At 45.7% G+C, this 18032-nt stretch overlaps 1 long non-coding RNA gene across 2 annotated transcripts in view; it reads left to right on the plus strand.

Annotated features, from left to right (window-relative positions):
* Positions 1-14725, plus strand: part of LOC143810054 (uncharacterized) — a 42252-nt gene extending 27527 nt beyond the window's left edge. For both annotated transcript variants that reach the window (XR_013222626.1, XR_013222627.1), the window contains exon 3: positions 14206-14725. This is a non-coding gene — a long non-coding RNA (uncharacterized LOC143810054). The remainder of the gene's footprint in view (positions 1-14205) is intronic.
* Positions 14726-18032: the final 3307 nt, after the last annotated feature.

Raw genomic sequence — 18032 nt, forward strand, 5'->3', positions numbered from 1 at the left:
GGGGCCAATATTTGTAGCCTGCTATGAATATCAGCTCGCAGCTGTCTGCGTAGCCTTTACTGGCTATTAAAATAGGGGGACCCCCCAAAAAAATTACGTGGGGTCCCCCTATATTTTATAGCCAGAAAGGCTACGCAGACAGCTGCGGGCTGATATTCATAGCCTAGAGAGGGGCCATGGATATTGGCCCCCCCCGGCTACAAATACCAGTCCGCAGCCACCCCGAAAATGGCGCATCCGTAAGATGCGCCAATTCCGGCACTTAGCCCCTCTCTTCCCACTCCCGTGTAGCGGTGGGATATGGGGTAATAAGGGGTTAATGTCACCTTGCTATCGTAAGGTGACATTAAGCCGGGTTAATAACGGAGAGGCGTCAATAAGACGCCTATCCGTTATTAATCCAATAGTAAGAAAAGGGTTAATAAAACACGCACACATTAGGAAAAAGTATTTTAATATTCTTCATTTCACCATACTTACCATACTTCAGCGCCTGCAAAAAACGTAAAATAATAAACCGCATACTACCTGTCCGCCGTAGTCCAATTAATAACGAGTGTCCCACGACGATCTCCCCTATAGAACAGTGATCTCCCCTATAGAACAGTGAATAGGACCCTCAGTGACACACTGACAGGAGACAATGGCTCCTGCAGTGCATCACTGAGGTTACCTGAGTTCAAAGTGTCACTTTATATAATTGCTGCATGGGAAAATGTCTCATACAGCAATGCCATAAAGTGAGACTAGGGACTTTTTTTTTTACAGCGGCGGAGGAATACAGTGGCGGAAGGATACCTTCCTCCCGTCATTGTGTTTCTGAGCCCCTAGAGAGCGGTCGCATTATTTGATGCTGCTGCTCTCCACGGGAGATCGTCGTGGGACACTCGTGGATTTCTGCGGACAGGGAGTATATTGGTTGTTTGTTTTTTTCACATTTTTTATAGATGACACTGGCTTCGGGGATCAAAATGACAAGTAATGGTGAATATGTAATCTATGTTTAATGTAATGTATGTCATGTATGTAATGTATGAATGTACTGTATGTCTATATGTATGTATGTATGTAGAATGTATGTATGGAGTATTTTTTTTTTTTTCATTCAACACATTAGCCGGATGATGGGACTACTACTGTCCCATCATTGGCTAATGTGTCAATCACTGTCAGTGTAGCAGGCATAGCCCGATGGGACTTGTAGTCCCATCGGACGATGCCCGCACTGAGACCCCCGCACGCCGCAGAGACCCCCCCCACGCCGCAGAGACCCCCCCCCACGCCGCAGAGACCCCCCAGCACGCCGCAGAGACCCCCGCACGCCGCTGAGACCCCCGCACGCCGCATAGACCCCCCAGCACGCCGCATAGACCCCCCAGCACGCCGCATAGACCCCCCAGCACGCCGCATAGACGCCCCAGAACGCCGCAGAGAGCCCCTCACGCCGCATAGATCCCCCAGCACGCCGCAGAGACGCCCCAGAACGCCGCAGAGAGCCCCTCACGCCGCATAGACCCCCCAGCACGCCGCTTAGACCCCCTCACGCCGCATAGACCCCCCCAGCACGCCGCAGAGCCCTCCCACGCCGCATCAAGCCCCGGCACGCCGCATCAAGCCTGGGCATACAGCGCCGGCCGCATAGAATGAGATCCCTGGCAGGCCCGCACAGACCCCGCCCGCACAGAGACACGCAGTCTCCGCCCACGCACCGCCCACTGTCATGATCTCAATGGCAAGAGATCATAGCATCAGCATATATAGGAACTAGCTCTTGGAAGATGGAAACTGAGCTGACCATGAACTAAACCTAACGCACAACTAGCAGTGGCCGGGTAGCATGCCTACGTTGATTCTAGATGCCCAGCACCAGCCGGAGGACTAAATAAAGCTAGCAGAGGAAAATATTAGTCCTAGCTCACCTCTAGAGAAATACCCCGAAAGGAGACAGAGGCCCCCCCACATGTATTGGCGGTGAATCAAGATGAAATAACAAACGTAGTATGAAAATAGGTTTAGCAAATTTGAGGTCCACTTACTACATAGCAGAAGACAGAAAGGACACTTTCATGGTCAGCTAAAAAACTCTATCAAAACACCATCCAGAAATTACTTTAAAACTCTGGCATTAACTCATAACACCAGAGTGGCAATTCCTGTTCACAAGAGCTTTCCAGACACAGTAACGAAACTACAGCTGTGAACTGGAACAAAAATGCAAAAACAAACATGGACAAGAGTCCAACTTATCTAGTAGTTGTCTAGGAGCAGGAACAAGCACAGAGAGGCTTCTGATAACATTGTTGACCGGCAAGCAACTAACAGAGCAGCAAGGTTATATAGCGACTCCCACATCTTGATGGGAACAGGTGAACAGAGAAGATGAAGACACCAGTTCAATTCCACCAGTAGCCACCGGGGGAGCCCAGAATCCAAATTCACAACAGTACCCCCCCCTCAAGGAGGGGGCACCGAACCCTCACCCGAACCACCAGGGCGATCAGGATGGGCCCTATGAAAGGCACGAACCAGATCAGAGGCATGAACATCAGATGCATTCACCCAAGAATTATCCTCCTGGCCGTATCCCTTCCACTTGACCAGATACTGGAGTCTCCGTCTGGAAACACGAGAGTCTAAGATTTTCTCCACAACGTACTCCAACTCACCCTCAACCAACACCGGAGCAGGAGGCTCAACGGAAGGCACAACCGGTACCTCATACCTGCGCAATAATGACCGATGAAAAACGTTATGAATAGAAAAGGATGCAGGGAGGTCCAAACGGAAGGAAACAGGGTTAAGAATCTCCAATATCTTATACGGGCCGATGAACCGAGGCTTAAACTTAGGAGAAGAGACCCTCATAGGGACAAAACGAGAAGACAACCACACCAAGTCCCCAACACGAAGACGAGGACCAACACGACGACGGCGGTTAGCAAAAAGCTGAGTCTTCTCCTGGGACAACCTCAAATTGTCCACCACCTGCCCCCAGATCTGATGCAATCTCTCCACCACAGCATCCACTCCAGGACAATCCGAAGATTCCACCTGACCAGAGGAAAATCGAGGATGAAACCCCGAATTACAGAAAAACGGGGACACCAAAGTGGCAGAGCTGGCCCGATTATTGAGAGCGAACTCCGCCAATGGCAAAAAAGCAACCCAATCATCCTGGTCAGCAGACACAAAACACCTCAGATATGTCTCCAGGGTCTGATTAATCCGCTCAGTCTGGCCATTCGTCTGAGGATGGAAAGCGGACGAAAAAGATAAATCTATGCCCATCCTAGCACAGAATGCCCGCCAAAATCTAGACACGAATTGGGTCCCTCTGTCAGAAACGATATTCTCAGGAATACCATGCAAACGAACAACATTTTGAAAAAACAGAGGAACCAACTCGGAAGAAGAAGGCAACTTGGGCAGAGGAACCAAATGGACCATCTTAGAGAAACGGTCACACACCACCCAGATGACAGACATCTTCTGAGAAACAGGCAGATCTGAAATAAAATCCATCGAGATGTGCGTCCAAGGCCTCTTAGGAATAGGCAAGGGCAACAACAATCCACTAGCCCGAGAACAACAAGGCTTGGCCCGAGCACAAACGTCACAAGACTGCACAAAGCCTCGCACATCTCGTGACAGGGAAGGCCACCAGAAGGACCTTGCCACCAAATCCCTGGTACCAAAAATGCCAGGATGACCTGCCAACGCAGAAGAATGAACCTCAGAGATGACTCTACTGGTCCAATCATCAGGAACAAACAGTTTATCAGGTGGGCAACGATCAGGTCTATCCGCCTGAAACTCCTGCAAGGCCCGCCGCAGGTCTGGAGAAACGGCTGACAATACCACTCCATCCTTAAGGATACCTGTGGGCTCAGAGTTACCAGGCGAGTCAGGCTCAAAACTCCTAGAAAGGGCATCCGCCTTAACATTCTTAGAACCCGGTAGGTATGACACCACAAAATTAAACCGAGAGAAAAATAATGACCAGCGCGCCTGTCTAGGATTCAGGCGCCTGGCGGTCTCAAGATAAACCAAATTTTTGTGGTCAGTCAATACCACCACCTGATGTCTGGCCCCCTCAAGCCAATGGCGCCACTCCTCAAAAGCCCACTTCATGGCCAAAAGCTCCCGATTCCCAACATCATAATTCCACTCAGCAGGCGAAAATTTACGGGAAAAGAAGGCACAAGGCCTCATCACGGAGCAGTCAGAACTTTTCTGCGACAACACTGCCCCAGCTCCGATCTCAGAAGCGTCGACCTCAACCTGAAAAGGTAGAGCAACATCAGGCTGACGCAACACAGGGGCAGAGGAAAAACGGCGCTTAAGCTCCCGAAAGGCCTCCACAGCATCAGGGGACCAATCAGCAACATCAGCACCCTTCTTAGTCAAATCGGTCAATGGCTTAGCAATATCCGAAAAACCAGCAATAAATCGACGATAAAAGTTAGCAAAGCCCAAAAATTTCTGAAGACTCTTAAGAGAAGAGGGCTGCGTCCAATCACAAATAGCTTGAACCTTGACAGGATCCATTTCAATGGAAGAGGGGGAAAAAATATATCCCAAAAAGGAAATCCTCTGTACCCCAAAAACACACTTAGAACCCTTCACACACAAAGAATTAGACCGCAAAACCTGAAAAACCCTCCTGACTTGCTGGACATGAGAGTCCCAGTCATCCGAAAAAATCAGAATATCATCCAGATACACAATCATAAATTTATCCAAATAATCGCGAAAAATATCATGCATAAAGGACTGGAAAACTGACGGAGCATTTGAAAGACCAAAAGGCATCACTAAATACTCAAAGTGGCCCTCGGGCGTATTAAATGCGGTTTTCCACTCATCCCCCTGCCTGATTCGCACCAAATTATACGCCCCACGAAGGTCAATCTTAGAGAACCACTTGGCCCCCTTTATGCGAGCAAACAAATCAGTCAGCAACGGCAATGGGTATTGATATTTAACAGTGATTTTATTCAAAAGCCGATAATCAATACATGGTCTCAAAGAGCCGTCTTTTTTTGACACAAAGAAAAAACCGGCTCCTAAGGGAGATGACGATGGACGAATATGTCCCTTTTCCAAGGACTCCTTTATATATTCACGCATAGCAGCATGTTCAGGTACAGACAGATTAAATAAACGACCCTTTGGGTATTTACTACCCGGGATTAAATCTATGGCACAATCGCACTCTCGGTGCGGAGGTAACGAACCAAGCTTGGATTCTTCAAAGACGTCACGATAGTCAGACAGGAACTCAGGAATTTCAGAGGGAATAGATGATGAAATGGAAACCACAGGTACATCCCCATGAGCCCCCCTACATCCCCAGCTCAACACAGACATAGCTTTCCAGTCGAGGACTGGGTTGTGAGATTGCAGCCAAGGCAATCCTAGCACCAAATCATCATGTAGATTATACAGCACCAGAAAGCGAATAATCTCCTGGTGATCCGGATTAATACGCATAGTTACTTGTGTCCAGTATTGTGGTTTATTATTAGCCAATGGGGTGGAGTCAATCCCCTTCAGAGGAATAGGAGTCTCCAAAGGCTCTAAATCATACCCACAGCGTTTGGCAAAGGACCAATCCATAAGACTCAAAGCGGCGCCAGAGTCGACATAGGCGTCCGTGGTAATAGATGACAAAGAGCAAATCAGGGTCACAGATAGAATAAACTTAGACGGTAAGGTGCAAATGGAAACAGATTTACCAAGCTTTTTAGTGCGCTTAGAGCATGCTGATATAACATGAGTAGAATCACCACAATAGAAACACAACCCATTTTTCCGTCTAAAATTCTGCCGCTCGCTTCGGGACAGAATTCTATCACACTGCATACTCTCTGGCGGTTTCTCAGTGGACACCGCCAGATGGTGCACTGGTTTGCGCTCCCGCAAACGCCTATCGATCTGAATAGCCATTGTCATGGACTCATTCAGACCCGCAGGCACAGGGAACCCCACCATAACATCCTTAATGGCATCAGAGAGACCCTCTCTGAAAGTCGCCGCCAGGGCGCACTCATTCCACTGAGTAAGCACAGACCATTTACGGAATCTTTGGCAGTAAATTTCCGCTTCATCTTGCCCCTGAGATAGGGACATCAAAGTTTTTTCTGCCTGAAGCTCCAAATGAGGTTCGTCATAAAGCAACCCCAAGGCCAGAAAAAACGCATCCACATTGAGCAACGCAGGATCCCCTGGTGTCAATGAAAAAGCCCAGTCTTGAGGGTCGCCCCGGAGCAAGGAAATCACAATCCTGACCTGCTGTGCAGGATCTCCGGCAGAGCGAGATTTCAGGGACAAAAATAATTTGCAATTATTTCGAAAATTCTGAAACCCAGATCTATTCCCCGAGAAAAATTCCGGCAAAGGAATTCTCGGCTCAGATACAGGTGCATGACAAACAAAATCTTGCAAATTTTGTACTTTCGTGGCGAGATTATTCAAACCTGCAGTTACACTCTGAAGATCCATTGCAAACAGGTGAACACAGAGCCATTCAAAGGAGAGAAAAAAAAAAAAAAAAATTTTCAGCAGACTACTTATTTCTCTCCTTACTCAGCCAAGGATTTTAACCCTTTAGTGGGCCGGTCAAACTGTCATGATCTCAATGGCAAGAGATCATAGCATCAGCATATATAGGAACTAGCTCTTGGAAGATGGAAACTGAGCTGACCATGAACTAAACCTAACGCACAACTAGCAGTGGCCGGGTAGCATGCCTACGTTGATTCTAGATGCCCAGCACCAGCCGGAGGACTAAATAAAGCTAGCAGAGGAAAATATTAGTCCTAGCTCACCTCTAGAGAAATACCCCGAAAGGAGACAGAGGCCCCCCACATGTATTGGCGGTGAATCAAGATGAAATAACAAACGTAGTATGAAAATAGGTTTAGCAAATTTGAGGTCCACTTACTACATAGCAGAAGACAGAAAGGACACTTTCATGGTCAGCTAAAAAACTCTATCAAAACACCATCCAGAAATTACTTTAAAACTCTGGCATTAACTCATAACACCAGAGTGGCAATTCCTGTTCACAAGAGCTTTCCAGACACAGTAACGAAACTACAGCTGTGAACTGGAACAAAAATGCAAAAACAAACATGGACAAGAGTCCAACTTATCTAGTAGTTGTCTAGGAGCAGGAACAAGCACAGAGAGGCTTCTGATAACATTGTTGACCGGCAAGCAACTAACAGAGCAGCAAGGTTATATAGCGACTCCCACATCTTGATGGGAACAGGTGAACAGAGAAGATGAAGACACCAGTTCAATTCCACCAGTAGCCACCGGGGGAGCCCAGAATCCAAATTCACAACAGTACCCCCCCCTCAAGGAGGGGGCACCGAACCCTCACCCGAACCACCAGGGCGATCAGGATGGGCCCTATGAAAGGCACGAACCAGATCAGAGGCATGAACATCAGATGCATTCACCCAAGAATTATCCTCCTGGCCGTATCCCTTCCACTTGACCAGATACTGGAGTCTCCGTCTGGAAACACGAGAGTCTAAGATTTTCTCCACAACGTACTCCAACTCACCCTCAACCAACACCGGAGCAGGAGGCTCAACGGAAGGCACAACCGGTACCTCATACCTGCGCAATAATGACCGATGAAAAACGTTATGAATAGAAAAGGATGCAGGGAGGTCCAAACGGAAGGAAACAGGGTTAAGAATCTCCAATATCTTATACGGGCCGATGAACCGAGGCTTAAACTTAGGAGAAGAGACCCTCATAGGGACAAAACGAGAAGACAACCACACCAAGTCCCCAACACGAAGACGAGGACCAACACGACGACGGCGGTTAGCAAAAAGCTGAGTCTTCTCCTGGGACAACCTCAAATTGTCCACCACCTGCCCCCAGATCTGATGCAATCTCTCCACCACAGCATCCACTCCAGGACAATCCGAAGATTCCACCTGACCAGAGGAAAATCGAGGATGAAACCCCGAATTACAGAAAAACGGGGACACCAAAGTGGCAGAGCTGGCCCGATTATTGAGAGCGAACTCCGCCAATGGCAAAAAAGCAACCCAATCATCCTGGTCAGCAGACACAAAACACCTCAGATATGTCTCCAGGGTCTGATTAATCCGCTCAGTCTGGCCATTCGTCTGAGGATGGAAAGCGGACGAAAAAGATAAATCTATGCCCATCCTAGCACAGAATGCCCGCCAAAATCTAGACACGAATTGGGTCCCTCTGTCAGAAACGATATTCTCAGGAATACCATGCAAACGAACAACATTTTGAAAAAACAGAGGAACCAACTCGGAAGAAGAAGGCAACTTGGGCAGAGGAACCAAATGGACCATCTTAGAGAAACGGTCACACACCACCCAGATGACAGACATCTTCTGAGAAACAGGCAGATCTGAAATAAAATCCATCGAGATGTGCGTCCAAGGCCTCTTAGGAATAGGCAAGGGCAACAACAATCCACTAGCCCGAGAACAACAAGGCTTGGCCCGAGCACAAACGTCACAAGACTGCACAAAGCCTCGCACATCTCGTGACAGGGAAGGCCACCAGAAGGACCTTGCCACCAAATCCCTGGTACCAAAAATGCCAGGATGACCTGCCAACGCAGAAGAATGAACCTCAGAGATGACTCTACTGGTCCAATCATCAGGAACAAACAGTTTATCAGGTGGGCAACGATCAGGTCTATCCGCCTGAAACTCCTGCAAGGCCCGCCGCAGGTCTGGAGAAACGGCTGACAATACCACTCCATCCTTAAGGATACCTGTGGGCTCAGAGTTACCAGGCGAGTCAGGCTCAAAACTCCTAGAAAGGGCATCCGCCTTAACATTCTTAGAACCCGGTAGGTATGACACCACAAAATTAAACCGAGAGAAAAATAATGACCAGCGCGCCTGTCTAGGATTCAGGCGCCTGGCGGTCTCAAGATAAACCAAATTTTTGTGGTCAGTCAATACCACCACCTGATGTCTGGCCCCCTCAAGCCAATGGCGCCACTCCTCAAAAGCCCACTTCATGGCCAAAAGCTCCCGATTCCCAACATCATAATTCCGCTCAGCAGGCGAAAATTTACGGGAAAAGAAGGCACAAGGCCTCATCACGGAGCAGTCAGAACTTTTCTGCGACAACACTGCCCCAGCTCCGATCTCAGAAGCGTCGACCTCAACCTGAAAAGGTAGAGCAACATCAGGCTGACGCAACACAGGGGCAGAGGAAAAACGGCGCTTAAGCTCCCGAAAGGCCTCCACAGCATCAGGGGACCAATCAGCAACATCAGCACCCTTCTTAGTCAAATCGGTCAATGGCTTAGCAATATCCGAAAAACCAGCAATAAATCGACGATAAAAGTTAGCAAAGCCCAAAAATTTCTGAAGACTCTTAAGAGAAGAGGGCTGCGTCCAATCACAAATAGCTTGAACCTTGACAGGATCCATTTCAATGGAAGAGGGGGAAAAAATATATCCCAAAAAGGAAATCCTCTGTACCCCAAAAACACACTTAGAACCCTTCACACACAAAGAATTAGACCGCAAAACCTGAAAAACCCTCCTGACTTGCTGGACATGAGAGTCCCAGTCATCCGAAAAAATCAGAATATCATCCAGATACACAATCATAAATTTATCCAAATAATCGCGAAAAATATCATGCATAAAGGACTGGAAAACTGACGGAGCATTTGAAAGACCAAAAGGCATCACTAAATACTCAAAGTGGCCCTCGGGCGTATTAAATGCGGTTTTCCACTCATCCCCCTGCCTGATTCGCACCAAATTATACGCCCCACGAAGGTCAATCTTAGAGAACCACTTGGCCCCCTTTATGCGAGCAAACAAATCAGTCAGCAACGGCAATGGGTATTGATATTTAACAGTGATTTTATTCAAAAGCCGATAATCAATACATGGTCTCAAAGAGCCGTCTTTTTTTGACACAAAGAAAAAACCGGCTCCTAAGGGAGATGACGATGGACGAATATGTCCCTTTTCCAAGGACTCCTTTATATATTCACGCATAGCAGCATGTTCAGGTACAGACAGATTAAATAAACGACCCTTTGGGTATTTACTACCCGGGATTAAATCTATGGCACAATCGCACTCTCGGTGCGGAGGTAACGAACCAAGCTTGGATTCTTCAAAGACGTCACGATAGTCAGACAGGAACTCAGGAATTTCAGAGGGAATAGATGATGAAATGGAAACCACAGGTACATCCCCATGAGCCCCCCTACATCCCCAGCTCAACACAGACATAGCTTTCCAGTCGAGGACTGGGTTGTGAGATTGCAGCCAAGGCAATCCTAGCACCAAATCATCATGTAGATTATACAGCACCAGAAAGCGAATAATCTCCTGGTGATCCGGATTAATACGCATAGTTACTTGTGTCCAGTATTGTGGTTTATTATTAGCCAATGGGGTGGAGTCAATCCCCTTCAGAGGAATAGGAGTCTCCAAAGGCTCTAAATCATACCCACAGCGTTTGGCAAAGGACCAATCCATAAGACTCAAAGCGGCGCCAGAGTCGACATAGGCGTCCGTGGTAATAGATGACAAAGAGCAAATCAGGGTCACAGATAGAATAAACTTAGACGGTAAGGTGCAAATGGAAACAGATTTACCAAGCTTTTTAGTGCGCTTAGAGCATGCTGATATAACATGAGTAGAATCACCACAATAGAAACACAACCCATTTTTCCGTCTAAAATTCTGCCGCTCGCTTCGGGACAGAATTCTATCACACTGCATACTCTCTGGCGGTTTCTCAGTGGACACCGCCAGATGGTGCACTGGTTTGCGCTCCCGCAAACGCCTATCGATCTGAATAGCCATTGTCATGGACTCATTCAGACCCGCAGGCACAGGGAACCCCACCATAACATCCTTAATGGCATCAGAGAGACCCTCTCTGAAAGTCGCCGCCAGGGCGCACTCATTCCACTGAGTAAGCACAGACCATTTACGGAATCTTTGGCAGTAAATTTCCGCTTCATCTTGCCCCTGAGATAGGGACATCAAAGTTTTTTCTGCCTGAAGCTCCAAATGAGGTTCGTCATAAAGCAACCCCAAGGCCAGAAAAAACGCATCCACATTGAGCAACGCAGGATCCCCTGGTGTCAATGAAAAAGCCCAGTCTTGAGGGTCGCCCCGGAGCAAGGAAATCACAATCCTGACCTGCTGTGCAGGATCTCCGGCAGAGCGAGATTTCAGGGACAAAAATAATTTGCAATTATTTCGAAAATTCTGAAACCCAGATCTATTCCCCGAGAAAAATTCCGGCAAAGGAATTCTCGGCTCAGATACAGGTGCATGACAAACAAAATCTTGCAAATTTTGTACTTTCGTGGCGAGATTATTCAAACCTGCAGTTACACTCTGAAGATCCATTGCAAACAGGTGAACACAGAGCCATTCAAAGGAGAGAAAAAAAAAAAAAAAAATTTTCAGCAGACTACTTATTTCTCTCCTTACTCAGCCAAGGATTTTAACCCTTTAGTGGGCCGGTCAAACTGTCATGATCTCAATGGCAAGAGATCATAGCATCAGCATATATAGGAACTAGCTCTTGGAAGATGGAAACTGAGCTGACCATGAACTAAACCTAACGCACAACTAGCAGTGGCCGGGTAGCATGCCTACGTTGATTCTAGATGCCCAGCACCAGCCGGAGGACTAAATAAAGCTAGCAGAGGAAAATATTAGTCCTAGCTCACCTCTAGAGAAATACCCCGAAAGGAGACAGAGGCCCCCCACATGTATTGGCGGTGAATCAAGATGAAATAACAAACGTAGTATGAAAATAGGTTTAGCAAATTTGAGGTCCACTTACTACATAGCAGAAGACAGAAAGGACACTTTCATGGTCAGCTAAAAAACTCTATCAAAACACCATCCAGAAATTACTTTAAAACTCTGGCATTAACTCATAACACCAGAGTGGCAATTCCTGTTCACAAGAGCTTTCCAGACACAGTAACGAAACTACAGCTGTGAACTGGAACAAAAATGCAAAAACAAACATGGACAAGAGTCCAACTTATCTAGTAGTTGTCTAGGAGCAGGAACAAGCACAGAGAGGCTTCTGATAACATTGTTGACCGGCAAGCAACTAACAGAGCAGCAAGGTTATATAGCGACTCCCACATCTTGATGGGAACAGGTGAACAGAGAAGATGAAGACACCAGTTCAATTCCACCAGTAGCCACCGGGGGAGCCCAGAATCCAAATTCACAACAGCCCACACTCTCCTCCCCCTCCAGAACCCCATATAGAAGGACAGAAAGGGCTGATTTACCGTCCGATACTTGAGTCCCATTCACTTGTATTGGTATCGGTATCGGATTAGATCCGATACTTTGCTGGTATCGGCCGATACTTTCCGATACCGATACTTTTAAGTATCGGACGGTATCGCTCAACCCTAGTGGTAACTCATTTTTTGATAATATGTACAAGAGTGTTATTTGTATGTTTCTTCTGAATTGTAAAGTACAGCTGAATATGTTGGTGCTATGTAAATTAAATTTTCAATAAATATATTTATTATTTTTTAGTTAGTAGTCCAATGAATCTTTTCCAGTTCCAGACATTCACTTTTAACCTTCTCATGGTGGCTACGCTGAAGGTTTAGGAAGAAAAGCAGATGCTGAACTTTTCTTTTACTACTCAATAGTTGTTGAGCCTTTCTTGTACAACCTTTGACTAGTTATGTTTTTTTTATTTTCTAAAAATGTAACTTCCTTTTTAACAGAGACCACAAGCCACAAAACCACAAAAGAGCATCCGCGCAGAAGCCAAAATTATACGCAGATGAAGAAAGATTTCCTAATTTGATACTATAAAAGTGCTGTCTTCACTTCAATTTATATCTTTATTTTTAAGAATGTTTATTATGCACATCTATTACCCATTAGTTTCAGTCAGTAAAAATAAACTGTATGCAGAATCACAGATTTACTGTAAATTACATTCATTGATCTTCTCTGAACGTGTTACATATGGTGACAGAATCCTTCTTCTTTGCTAATTGACTTTTTTAAACATCAATAATGCATCGTTTGTGTGTTCACCTATTGTTAGCTGTTTCCAGCACACCTCTTGCACTCAATATTTCATAAATTCTTATATGTCATAGACCCATGGTGCTTCTATACCTATACAGATTGCATATTATTATTTTTTAAAAGATTTTATCAAAATTAACAGTTTTTGAATCAGATAAATAATAAAAAACATTAAATCTTACAGTAGTTATGTTATGGTTATTTTTTTTTCTGTAGGTTTCTTAGCTTCTGAAATTTTGTTGGAATAAAATACCCGCCAAGATAGGTTGCTTGCCTGCTGTTTCATATCGATGTCAGAGATATTGTTGCTTGGTATTTTATCGTGACAAGGTGGATTTGTCACCAAATTGTGCTGCCCTTGTAATAGGCTTGAAAATAAAGTTTGAACATTTTTCATTCATAACAATTTTCATTCTTGCCACGCCACTTTGCATTTCTTGCTGAAAGGCACCAGAAGGGTTAGTAAACTACCTGACAGCACTTTTGTATATGTTGAGGGGTGCTTATTTAAAAAAGGTATCAGTTTGGGGGCTTTGCAATATATGGGCCAAAGTCAGTTTAAAACTGAATAGCTTCCTCAAAAAGTAAGTTTTGAAAATTTTCTTGAAAAAAAATGAAAAATTGCTGCTGCATTTTTAAACCTTTTAACATTCTAACAAAATAAAAGAACATTTTACAGATGGTGCTTGTGTAAGGCATGTTATTTATTAACTTATTTGTGTGACCACTCTAGCTTAAAAGGATAATAATTCAAAGTTTAAAAATTGCAATTTCTTTTAAATTAGTATAAATAAACAAAAATATATTGACCTAAATTTACTATTAACACAAAGCATAATGTGCCACAAAATAATATTCTAAAAGTCATTGGGATATGATGAGACATTCCAGAGTTATTGCCACAAAGTAGCAGTGTTCAGGTTTGAAAACTTTGGCCTGGTCACTAACGGATTAAATGGGTGAGTAGCTGTATCATGTGATGACACTGCTTTTATTCTTAATTATGCCATTGTTCAGTAGGTCAAGGGACATTAGCTATTGTTCATATAAACCTGTACATTGACTCTATTGTATGTTAATTTGTTGAATGCCTGCTGATTATCTATTGTTTCAGCCCCTGCAGTTTGCTATTCTACTAACCTTGGAGGACAAAGACGCAGGTTAATTGAACACTTGAAGAATGAGAGATTACCTCCTCCTACCTTTCCGTAATCCTGAATAAGAACTGTGGAATATAATAGAGGTATCTGCCTCTGTTTTCAGAGAGACGCTACAGGACAGCTGCCAAGGAAACATGGCACCAACTGGTAGAATACAGATCTGATCCACTGCCTATCACTGAACCCACAAAAACATTTGGAGAATCCAGGTTGGGACAATCATGGCACCTGGCCACATACCTCACTGTACTCAGTCACCTTCCTAAGCTAGCTGCTACCCCCTTTCTGTGGTTGCCCATCTAAAGCAGGGTGCTACTTGTTGGGGTAGTTGGCCCTGGATGCCCCAAAGTCACATGTTCTAATCCCTGGTGAGCCATCAGACGGGTGAGACTCTGGCATTTGCACCATCTTGTGTACTCGCTGCGACTGTACTAAATGTTATTTCCTGTTGGCGCTCCAATAAAGTATTGCCACGCTGTGTTACCCTCACCCTGTGTTGTCTGAATAGTATTCTGCCCAAGAGGAAGGAGTACAGACATTCAGTAGGATAAGCACTGGCCCATGCGGTTTTTCTAAAGACAGCAAGGCCAGCGGATGAGATCACTCACTGATTCTCAAGTCTCCACACATCCCTTTACCTATCTTGCCCCAATGTAAGGGTGGTGGATTGTGCCATTGCATTCTTACCTCTGAAGACACCAATCGTGTTGTGTTTTATTGTAATGTGTATTATACCATGAATCTTTGTATATATCATGTCATGTGAATTGTGTTATAATGTACAGTGTGTAATAGAACTATAAGTAATGTATAGTGAGGGATGTAATAGTGTATAAGAAAAGACAGCTAGTATAGGAATATAGATAGTTGACTGTGCAGCGCCCCAGGGTCCTGGTCGTTGCAGTAATATAATTCTCCTCTAGGGGGGAGTGATGTTACGTTTGGAGGCAATAAAGGAGATCTCTTTACCAGGTACCACAAACATACAACACATTTCATACTCCAGTCCACCAGGGGGAGCTATGCTCCTATTTATTAGGGAACTCTTCACACTTAGGTAAAACTGGTGGCCTGGAGAGGAAGTGAGGCAGTTGTTGGCTGAGCTTCGGCTCAGGTAGTTGGTCCCTGACAGGGGTGGGATCCTGTCAGAGGCCTAGACGGAAGGTCACGGAGCTGCACCTGCTGTTATGATCCTAGTGGCAAGGATCGCAAGTAGGACTAGCTAAGTAACTAAACCGACTACAAACTCTGGGGAAGTGGTAACTGAATTGACCACAACCTGATCCTATCCGCAAACAACTATAGGCAGCCGTGGAACGTTACCTGAAAATCCTAGACGTCTCTTCACGGCCTGAGAAACTGACTATTCCTAGAGGGAACGAAAGTCCTCACTTGCCTCAGTGAAATGACCCCAAAGATATAGAATAGCCCCCCACAAATATTAACGGTGAGTTAAGGGGAAAGCACAAACGCAGAGATGAAATTAGATTTAGCAAATGAGGCCCGCTAACACTAGAAAGCAGAAAATAGAAAGGGAACTGTGCGGTCAATTAAAAACCCTATTCAAAATATCCACGCAGAGATCGCTCGAGCCCCCGCACCAACTAATGGTGCGGGGGAAGCAACTCTGTACCCCAGAGCAAACCAGCAGAAGAAATCACATATTAGCAAGCTGGACTAAACTCATCATACACAGAAATCATGTTGCAGACTGATGAGCAAAAAATAATTAAACAGAACTTAGCTTCTCCTGAAGAGACTGAAACCGAAGATAATCAGGAGTAATCAGAATAGCACTGAGTACATTGACAGCCGGCAACAAGTGGAAGTGAAACAGAGCTAAATAGGAAACTCCCAAGTGAATAACGAGGCAGCTGATCAGCCACAGACCCGCAGGATAACAAACAAAGCCACCTGTGACCACAAGAGGGAGCCTGAAAACAGAGTTCACAACAACCTGCCCCACGTGTGGCAATTCCTATGAAAGGACATGAACAGAGAACTCTATTGTATAGAGTGAGAAGAAGTCATAGCAAAAGGAGTTCTGCCCTGCACAGGCTGCCTCCTTCTGAGACGCAGGATCCGGTAGCCGAAACACCGAGGGAGCAACAGTCATTTATGCCTTGTTCCAGAGACCAGCAGGACAGCTAATTTCACGTTACTGATCCGCCCCATACCCAGGAGGCAAGGTAGCACCCACGAGAGGCCGGGGCATAATAGAGTACCTGTAAAAAGCCTCAGGTCACCGGTCATACGGGTTGTCCTATCCATCAGGGGGACAGAGAGAGAAACATAACATCTAGAACATCTACAACAGTTGTGAGGACCTTATGAGAGGCTCAGCAATAATGCACTACAACACCCAGGTGCTAGAGGAAGGCTACTGATTTCCACCTGGATAAGGGGACTCTGGATTTGCCTCCAAACCGGCCGGACTCTGCCTGCCCTGTGATCTGGTGCTCTGGACTGTGGATGCTGAAGCCTTCAGTAAAAAGGTAAAGACACTGCAACCTTGTGTCCTCGTTCTTCACTGCGCCTCACACCACCCACCATCTACACACTGGGAAGCCCTGGGGACAATCTTCACCTGTGGGAAGGTATACCATCTAGCTGCCATAACATCACCCCAGTGGACCCCTTAAAGCAGCATTGGTCACCCTGACCGAATACCACAGGTGACGTCATGAACACAAACTCTATCCCTTTAAAGACCTTCCCCTTTATAACGAACCTCCCAAGGGCCACGGACCGGGTCAGCCACCGTGACATCCCTCTTGAGAACCGAAGGACCCGGTACCGAGTTCCCCTAGCCCTTGGGGGCGCTCCAACTGTAATATATGTAACGACGATATAGTAAGTTAGGATAGAGTTGCGCTATAGAGTTCAAGTCCTCTTTTTCTCTGAAGAGGCAATTTGCATATTAAATTTCCCAGAGGAACATTGCCCAGCGAATAAACCTCCTTACCTTGACAAGCCAGAGTTGGCATGCCACTCTCCACAAGAAGAAAGCTTACCCCTTAGACCTCAGTCCAGAGCTGTGACTTGTAGGATTGCTACTTCCAACAGGTGGCCCTATAGAGTTCAAGTCCTCTTTTTCTCTGAAGAGGCAATTTGCATATCCTCTGAGTTAGTTAGAAAGAGTTTGGAGTGTAAATTGAGCAGTGCTGCCTAATGGGTTATCCATAGTAAGAGGAGACCAAGAGCTAGGGATAGCGAGATCCTGAAGAGAAGTTACCAATGAGACAGAGTGACCTTCCAGATAATGGTCTTTGGAGAGGACATAGCATAGAGCCTGTAACGCAAAAGGTAACAGGCCTAAACAGGACTGAGTACGTGGGACTAGTGGGGGTCCAAAGATGTAGATTCAGGGCTCCAGTAGTGGAAGAAACAGGATGTGGAACAGCTGAGCAAGTAAGGAGACTGTCTTGATCAGGACTGGAGCATTAAAGTTGGGTTGTGGTGAAGTAGGATGAAACAGTGTGCCTCACTAGCCCAGGAGTAGAACTACCGAGGAAGGATACTGTGTTAAAGGAAATGATTCCTACTGTAGAGGAAACGTCCATAAGGCTTTGCACCTAACATCCCTTGTATATAACCCCTACCAAGTTACTGTTCAACTTTATTTTTTTGGAATGGTGGTCTCTCTTATTGAATTTCAAAACCTATGGTCCTGGCCAGCTCAAACCAGTGGCTACATGCGGCCTCCACGGGTATGAGGCCCTCACTGTACAAGTCCACACACCCACACTTTTATGTAGTGGGCCAGGGTATAAAGGAGATA

This window comes from Ranitomeya variabilis, chromosome 2 (assembly GCF_051348905.1).
Source record: "Ranitomeya variabilis isolate aRanVar5 chromosome 2, aRanVar5.hap1, whole genome shotgun sequence".
NCBI lineage: Eukaryota > Metazoa > Chordata > Amphibia > Anura > Dendrobatidae > Ranitomeya > Ranitomeya variabilis.